This window comes from Lactuca serriola, chromosome 5 (genome assembly GCF_051521515.1).
Source record: "Lactuca serriola cultivar US96UC23 chromosome 5, Lser_US96UC23_V15, whole genome shotgun sequence".
In the NCBI taxonomy this organism is placed as follows: Eukaryota; Viridiplantae; Streptophyta; class Magnoliopsida; order Asterales; family Asteraceae; genus Lactuca; species Lactuca serriola.
Window position 1 is genome coordinate 261479121 of NC_136412.1, and position 9928 is coordinate 261489048.

At 34.8% G+C, this 9928-nt stretch overlaps 1 pseudogene; it reads right to left on the bottom strand.

The window, feature by feature from the left end:
* The window catches only part of LOC145050429 (DNA mismatch repair protein MLH1-like), a 4290-nt pseudogene extending 674 nt beyond the window's left edge, over window positions 1–3616 (bottom strand).
* Window positions 3617–9928: the final 6312 nt, after the last annotated feature.

A 9928-nucleotide genomic window follows, 5' to 3' on the forward strand; every position in this document is an offset into this window, starting at 1 on the left:
AATGGATCATATGTGAATTACATGTGAATCATATGTGAATTACTAGTAATTCATATGTGATTCACTTGTGATTTACATGTAAATCACATGTAATTCATATGTGAATCACATGTAATTCGTATGTGATTCACTTGTGATTTACATGTGAATCACGTGTAATTTATATGTGAATCACATGTACTTCATATGTGATTCACTTGTAATTCACTTGTGATTTACATGTGAATCACAAATGGATCATATGGGAATTACATGTGAATCATATGTGAATTACTTGTAATTCATATGTGATTCACTTGTGATTTACATGTAATTCATATGTGAATGACATGTAATTCATATGTGATTCACTTGTGATTTACATGTGAATCACATGTAATTCATATGTGATTTACTTGTGAACTACATGTGAATCACATGTAATTCATATGTCATTCACTTGTGATTGTTTTTTTACACCATTTGCATCACAAAAATCATTACCACATAAAACTAAAGATGAAAGGTTAGGATCGACAACAATAAATCCATCTTCTACGTCATTTCCAAGACTAATGACATCCAGACCACTCAACATGAAGAAGGTCAAAACATTATCTAACAAGAGTTAGTACTTAACAGATCTAAGTTCTTCACAATATCACATAGAGTTCAGAACCAGATTAGCCAATCATAACAACTAATTAACTAGATCATACCAATTAAAACATATATATGTCCACTATGAGAACCAGTTTAAGCACTGCACTATACTTTTATATGAATCAAATATGCATTAGTATATTTATGATTCACATTAAATTCATCACTTCCAACACATAAATAATAGATATCTATTTAGAAAAATGGGACCTTTTCTTTTTCAAACTAAAAAATAAAGCACCAATAACAGATGTTGAATTTGTTGAAAACTTGCATTCTTCCAGGGAACGGAGTAGCAATTGATGGTTTGAAACTGTTGTTCCATAAAAGCAGAGTTGATTTAATATACATAAGAGTTTCCATGTGAAAAATTCATAACAGACACTCTTTGAAGTGTAATCTATTCTTTTTCAAACTCAAAAATAAAGCACCAATATTTTCTAGCATTAATATTTTTGTGTAGAAATCGCATTATATTGTTCTACACAAGGTTTCAAATATATCGATTACTTTTGGTATTTTCAAACTGATTTTTTTGAAAGTACAACGCAAAAATAGAAAAAAATGGCCCTCTCTAAAATATACCCCTGTCTTTTGTATTTGTGCCGAAAATCCCCCTGTGAAATCCTTACTTCCACTAAAACGAGGGAGATAGACCTTGAATGGGAAATGTTGAGGGGTATTTAGTTTTGTAGTTGCATTTTCTCAAATATCCCTTCTAAGGACTTTTAACTCAAAAATGGATGTAATATAGACAGATCAAACAAGTTAAAGGAACTAAGAGTGAAAAAAACGTACCTCATGAAGCATTTCCTTTCCCTTGTCTTTTATAAACATCTGAAACTCCTTCACCTCATGGATTTGGCAATAGAGGTGGATGCATAGCATAGAAGTTTCCAAGAGCAGAAACAATTGTTTGAAAGCAAACTTTCTCATCATTCCATGTCACTTAAACAAGATATTATTATGTATTTATATTTGTGCATAATTGTATTATACACATTTTGGTGTGTAGCTTACATCATTTCCAAAACAAAGAAGAAATTTTGGAGCACGGTCCATGTCAGGTGTGTACCGGTCAAGTATGACAAGAAGCCTTAACAAATTGGCTTGTGGATCCACATGAATGCCAAAATATTCATCCAACAATTCAAATTTCTCGCTTAGTAGCTTAGCATTCATTTGTATGCATATGTAATTAATGCCTTGTGAATCTAGATCTTCTTTAGTTAGTGCTAGCAGGCTCACTTAACTGTATTGCATTGAAGTAACCAAATCCTTGCAAAACTAGTTGATACATGAGCTCCTTGCTACAAAAAGAAAAAAAAAAGGAATTTTATGCCAAACCTATAGAAACTCTGCAAAGCTAACAGTATATATATATATATATATATATATATATATATATATATATATATATATATATATATATATATATATCAAGTACTTAGCGGGAACAGATCAGAAAGGAGAGGTAGTATGTAGTATATTACCTCAAATTTACAACTTTGGCAAGATATAAATGAGTATTATGTTGAAGGAGAGAAAAATCATCATCAACCATACTAACATATGTATAGTTCCTTACAGTGTCCAAAAGACCTAGCAGAAAGAACCACATCAGTGATCAGACATCAACAACACAAGAAGATTATGCATATGTTGTTCATAATGAATGTGGTGATGAAGGCTACCAGAGTGACAACCACGTTCAAATTCATCAATAAGTTCCTAAACACTTGTAAGATCAGTAGTTTCCTTAGGATTCCTTCTCTATCTGATGGAAGACCTGCATTGCAGACACCTTTGATTGTAACAAGTAGTAAGGCATGAATACTATAGGCCAACTTCATGAGGAGTGTTACCGATTATTTATATGGAAATATAGAGAGAGATCCTATTCCTACCTCAAAGAATTCAAACCAGAATTGCTTTCATGGTGTCTAGAAGGCTTAGCCTGCAAATAAGCATGCATCCTCCCAAAAGGATCCTATAAATCTGTCCGCACCATCTTATTTACAGGTATTTTTTGTGACCCTTGAGAATATAAGAAAACAAGTTAGAACATGAAGAGATATTTCAAGTGAAAGCAAAAGAAAGAGCATCACTTCACTTGCATAGTTGCATGCCAGAAGTTGATGTATTTACAAAAGAAGCTTTGTTTGCAGCTACTAAACTCACAGGAGAGCAATCCACTGCCTATTAAAATTTAGTACATTAACATAGGAACATTATTTTTGGGCTAATGCATGTCAATTAAATCAGATTATAATGAAACCCAAAACGAGAAACAAATATGTACACAACATGTCAGATTATAGTGTTCTATGGAAATAAATTAGATAAGTAATGGCAAAACCTGAGGTGGAGCTGGAAATAAATGAGGTTATATGAGAAGCGGGCATCCCATGGCCGTACAGTTGCAGTTTTAGGGCAATAAATCAGATTACCGACTTCCTTTAAATCTAGCGATTAGGTTTTCTGATTGTTAATAAGCGGGGTGTGGTGAGTAGAGAGGAGATAATCGATGAAGAACACGAGAGCGAGAGAGATCGTTGACTGATAATTTAGTTTTTATCATATCAAAAACCAATGCCATGGCTGAACGGAAAACAAATGGTGTAGCCATGACCAATAAGGACGAGCTTATAGTTCTAATTATATGAGATCAACGAACCATAGCATCAAACGATAATGAAAAATTCAACCTCCCAACATAATTGGGAACTAGATTATACTTTTGAACACCATTTAATGATAGAATCAATATCATAAGTAGTCAATTTTACCATAGAAGTCAAAATTAGATCCATATCAGATGCATAAACACTTAGAAGAATTAGACATTGCTGTGTAGATGATGCAAAAAAGTAAATTGCAAACAATCGGTCGATTAGTGGAGATCTAGTAGAGAATAGAGACGACTTACTTTGGTATCGAGCGTAACTGCACAGAGAATACCGGTGTTATCCATGTCAGTTTGGAGATTATCAAGCGTTTCCTGATGATACTCATAAGATCCATGCGAGAAATCGATTCAAATTTCCAGATCAACGACGTCCAAAGATAACGACGATGAGGAAGAACATGAGCGAAGGGTCGTCTTCGGAGGCGATGTGACGATAGGAGGTCGGATGAGAGAGAGAGAGATGGAAAGGGTTTACCTAATTCAAGGTAATTCATCACTAAAATGCCCCATAATCATTTAATTATCATGCCACAGTGTTGTTTTTTTCTCAAGTATTTACAAAAATGCCACAAATGATCCTAGCCTTTTATTATTTTGATCTAACGGCCCTGGTTTGGTTCTCGGGTTCTCTGGAAACCTTTAAGTTCTCAAATGATTATTGCTATATATATATATATATATATATATATATATATATATATATATATATATATATATATATAGTGGTGTAAGGCAGTTGTTTGATCTTATATTAACGAGATGTTGATCTTATGTTAACCGGATGTCTGGTGGTTTGTTGTAACCAACTTTTCTAGAATCAAGTTTAATATCGACTTCATCTAGCACCCAATATAGTTATCAAGTCATGATTTGATGGTTTAGTTGATCACTTTTTCCTTGGTTTTGCAAAACTATCCCATAGTTGTATTGATGGCCTGTATGTTTATTTTGAGTAGAATCAAATTAATTTCAGGACTGTTTGGATGCGTCTCAAAAATACCATGTGGGATAGTGTTAATGGACGGTTTTCCGGTTGAAGTTATAATAATCAAAAGGGATAATGACTTGAGAAGGTAACGAATATATAACTATGCTCATGTTTAGTCACTAATTTTTTTTGTGATTGATTTACCCATGAATTATTTGAAAATTTCCACATTTTACCCTTATGACCGCGACCAATCATAAGGGTAAAATGTAAACATTTCAAATAATGCATGGGTAAATCAAGCACAAAAAGAAGTTTAGTGACTAAATATGAACTAGTTGAAAGTTTGTTACCCTTTCAAGTCATTATATATTTATGTAATAATCCCTTAGTTTATTTTGCTTATTGGTAGCAATTACTTAGATTAATAATTTTGATTTCAGTCACTACAATTTATTTTGTGTTATGTTTGTAAGGAGTACTACAGAATAGAATGCATATCACATAACCATGTTCTAATTCATTGCTTTAATCATAGTCAATAAGATAAACTTTTAACTAGATTTTCTTTATTCATATATATTTGAAACGCCAACCCACAAAGAAGAAATAATATGTAGAGTTTCACAAAGGAAAAAAATACACATATATGAGCAATAAAATGAAAAATAGATCGAAAATCAAAAGGAGCATGGTGAGAAGGTACATACAAAACCAACATAGAAATAGAAAAGGTAGATACAAGTAATAATTTGGAAGAAAAATAAATTTGGAAGAAAAATATCGACAAAACAAGTTCAAAGTAAAAACAATGAAAACTAGGCAAAATACACAAACAATGTAAAGGCAACTAGCACCTAGACTACTCATGTACCACTCTACTATCTTGATCTTACGCATCCACACTCTCTAATCAAAGTTAGTGTCTTTGTAAAGAGAAAAATCTCATTCAAATTTAACATTGCTGTACCTTCACACTTATTTATCATATGTTCTCTCGTCCTCGCATGATTTGTAACGACCGGCTCTACCACTAGAGTTAAAATCTTTGCCCATGTCCTAAGTATATTTTTAAAACCACAAAAATATTTGCTTCTTCAATTTCTATTTGATTAAAGATGCTCCTATTGTATTTTTAAGTGTTGTTTCTAATACCTTACACAATAAAGGTATATCAGACAATTCTTACAGCATCCTCACTTTTGTGAGCTTCATATTTAGCTTGTGCTCATTCTTAATAAGATTTAGAACCATTTACAAGATAATGGCTTGAAAGGGTAACAAACATTCAATTTTTCTCACATTTAGTCATTAATTTTTTTTTTGTGCTTTATTTACCCCTAAAATATTTGAAATTGGTCATATTTTACCCTTATAACCGGTCATAAGCGTAAAATGTGAAAATTTTCAACTAATTCAAAGGTATATCAAGCACAAAAAAATTCAATGAGTAAATATGAACAAAATTAGAAGTTTGGTACCATCTTAAGTCATTATAAAAAAATTACTACATTACTAGAGAACACAATATATTTTTATGGAAAATACATATGTAATACAAACGGAGTATCTAGTTCGTTGTAAATATTATGAAAGGTTCTATATATTTAATCCATTAATGGATAAAACGACGCATACATTTCTGTAAAAAAAACATGACTGGTGATTAAAAAATGAGAGTAAAAAATGTTTGAAAACATTACTTCTCTCTCACTTTGAATAAGATTATTTATCTAGTAATTTTTATGATTTCTGGAGTGTGGAGAGAGCCTGGAAGGAGGTAGAAATCATCCGAAATCTATGTTTTGAAACTGGAGTAACGGGTGGTTTTTGGCTCTTTGCATTTTTTTTCATCAGGTAAATAATCTACATATTTATTAATTAATTGCCTATTGTTGATAAACTAAAAAAAACCTTATTTGTGTGCTATCATATTAGTTTTGATTGTTTTATGGTCTTTATTATTTACCGTGTACATGTTAATTATGGCCATTCAGGTTGTTGCCTCTATTACTACATCAGATTGATCATTTTCTTTCATGCTCTTCTGAAACCTATAACAATGTATTGTTTAACAATCATGTAGAACCATTATAACCATTTGCATACCTTATTGCATTAGCCTCTACCATGTATCATGATGTTCAATGATAGAAATTTTTTAAGATTAAAATACTTCAACAAGAACCAAAAATGGATTTATTGATATTATACCTACTGAAAGTCTGAAACAAAGAGGTAACAAACACCATATCCCAGTTCAATAAAATACACCATAAAGATTTGCTGATAAGCAACCATAAAATGGAGAAAGTGTTTCGCCTGTTCCTATAAATATTGAAAATTAGAATGTAAAAAAAAAATGAAACACATATTAATTAGGAGTGGAGTCGCATATTTACCAAGCTCCCAACAAGTAAGATTCTTGAAGTACAAGAAAAGATAACAATGTGTCAAACAATAGGACCCAACTGGTCCGCTATTAGTGGAATAATCTCTTATTTTCCTCGAGCTCAACTGATCACATGATTCATGTTTGCAAGATCCGTGAAAATCACCCTTTTAAAATTTGTTTAAATCTTTTCTGGGCATAAGGTTTACTATAATTTTTTTAGGGTTTTGATTTTGTTAATCATATTGGCGTTACTATTTTGGGTATTTGATTTTTTTTTTTTTTTTTTCAGTTTTAGGGTGAAGTTAATAGTGTCAAGAAGGACCCAACAGTTGCACCATTGGATTTGTGTTCTGATTCCCACATCTAGCGTTGAAATTTCAAAGAATAATAATATTAATAAGAAAAAATTAAAATAAAATAAAATTCTAACATTATCCTAATTTTGGCATTGTACTTTCAAAGTAGAATGGGTTAATAGCAATGTACCCATTCTAGCATAGTAGATTGCTTTATTAGACATTAAGGTATTTTTTTTAAATGAGTAAAAATAAGAAATGAAAGCAAGATGTTTGCGATACCCCGACTCCCAGATATAAGTTTAAAAGCATTTTGTACATGTTTATAGACATACTCGACGAGTTGGTTGCCCCAATTTGTCAGGTAGAGGCAGGATTGCCCCGCGTGGATTATTGGACCTACTCGACGAGTCGGAGGACCCGAAATCGAAGAGTAGGAGATGGAAGATGAAACCCTAATGTTTAGGGTTTGCACCTTATTTAAAGAACCTTAAGTCCTTACCTCTAGTCCCTTACCACCTCTTGACAGCCAGAAGAAACCCTAATCGATATTAACCTTGTTCTTGCGTTTTTGTCAAGCTTAAAGAGTGTTTTTGGTGCATTTTGTGAAGAAGGTGTGAAGTATAAGAAGCTTGGACAAAGAGGATCTTGTGGATCCGACTTTATTTCATCTTGGCATCATTTTCAAGGTAACAAGTCGTTACGTTGGCTTATCTTTAGTTAGATCTCTTCATGCTTAGGTTTAAGGCAATCTTTAGTATATTTGGAAGTCATTTCGGGTATTAGGCATGATCTGAAGTTGTAACTTTAGATTTGGACTCCTCTTGGTCCTTATAGCCATAAAGTTATCTGATTTAGCAAGCTTGGGATTTTCTTTTTGGGTTAAACCCCCCTTTCACTTGGTTTTGACATTTAGGACCATCCATGCACGTAAAGTTTGCAACTTTACGTGGAAACCATGCCCTAGGAGGTTAGATCTGCATTTTGGGGCTTTAGGGTGGCTTAAAAACGTCTATAAAAGAAAAAGACTGAAGGGACTAAACGAGTTCATGAGTCAACTCGACGAGTCTAAAGAGGGTTTCTTGTTTTTGGTTTCTGCATGGACTCGATGAGTCAGTGAGATGACTCGACGAGTCAGTTAGGGTTTTCCCAACATTGGACACGCATGGACTCGACGAGTTATCAGGAAACTCGGCGAGTCAACTAGGGTTTTCAACATTTCTCGTGTTCCGGAAGGACTCGACGAGTCAGTAAGTTGCACTCGACGAGTTGGGTCAACATGGACTGTTGACCATGACCGTGGACTGTGACCTTGACCAAGGGTTGACCAGTTTGACTTCTGGGGGTATTTTAGTAAACGAGGAATTTATATAGGAGGTTTTATGATGAAAATAGGTAGTGGAGTTCGTTGCTGTGATTTGAGAGTTTGAGCTTATCACTTCAGTTCGACATTTGTTGTAACGACGTGAATTTTTCAAACAATTTTTCGTTTTAAAACATACTTTCAGTCACACGAAAATCATAAAAACATAATGTGTCCACTGTAACATAACAAAACATGTCCCAAGATCTTAATATCATAAACTCCATGAGTGTGTATGAATCATGTCGGCGCCTTCCCGCGATCCTTGCTAGTACCTGAAACACATCACACAACAACTGTAAGCATAAATGCTTGGTGAGTTCCCCAAAATACCACATACCCCACATACGCCTTTCCAGGGCCTAAATCTGCAGGATCTTCCGATCCATGTGTCCCAGGGGACTTCCGTCCCAAATCCCGGCAGACCTTTCCAGTCTTACCCATATCGACCTTCCGGTCCGTAACCTCTTGACCTTCCGGTCCTTATCATACACAACACACATAGCACATACATATCACATAACCGCATATAGCACATACATCATAGCATACAAGACCTTCCAGTCACACATAGGTACCCTTCCAGGTACAGTTTATTGAGAAGACTCACCTTAATGAAGTCGGATGAACTCTCGTGCTCAACGTCCCGACTCAGCCTCCTCCTATTATTCAAATAACATTCCTGATCAATACACTCTCATGATCTCATCTCTACAGACTTGGTAGAAGGCCATTCTACCCTTCCCCAAACTCTCCTGAATAAGTCTTGACCAGAATCCTAAAGTCAACGAAAGTCAACGGTCAAACTTTGACCCGACTCGTCGAGTGCACATGGGCGACTCGGCGAGTCCATACGGGTCCTTTGAATCCTTACAGACTCTCTTGGCTCGTCGGGTCATTCTTCCACATGACGAGTTACACCTGACACAAAACGGGGGGAAACCCCGACTCGACTCGTCGAGTCTGCTCATGGACTTGGCGAGTTCATTCCATGCTCACACTCAAATGACCTTCTGAGGTTAGATCTGTTCCTTTAATCCATAGATCTAACTTTCCCAAGCTCAATAATCACGCAAAGGTTCGAACTTGATACTCATGCAACGTCCAAATGACACTACTTGCTGATTTAGCCCCAAATACAACAACCTAAGTCCATTTCTTCCATGACTCCTCATAAAGCAAGATGGAAAGTGTTCTCTAGACCACTATGGATCCAGATCTAATATCTAAACATGGTAAGGGACCATATTCCCAACAAATCAACCCAATAAAGGGTATAGAAAACCCTAGATCCATGGATTCCTTAACAAAACAGAGAAAGGATCGATATGCTACCTCAAAGATGATGCCCTAAGCTTGAGATCCGCAAATATGCAACCTCCTTGGCCTCCTCTAAGCTGGAATCAACTTCTTCTTGCAAAACCAACCCACAAAGGTCAAATAATGGCTTCTTCTCTCTCACAAACGCTCAAGCACTCTTAGGGTTTCTCTCAAGGGTCTGGTAGCTGCAAATGGTGGCTATAAGAGTCCTTAAATAGGGCTCAAGCCCCGATAATTAGGGTTTCATTAAACAGCGTGGAGTCGCTGAGTCCCCTCATGGACTCGTCGAGTCCCT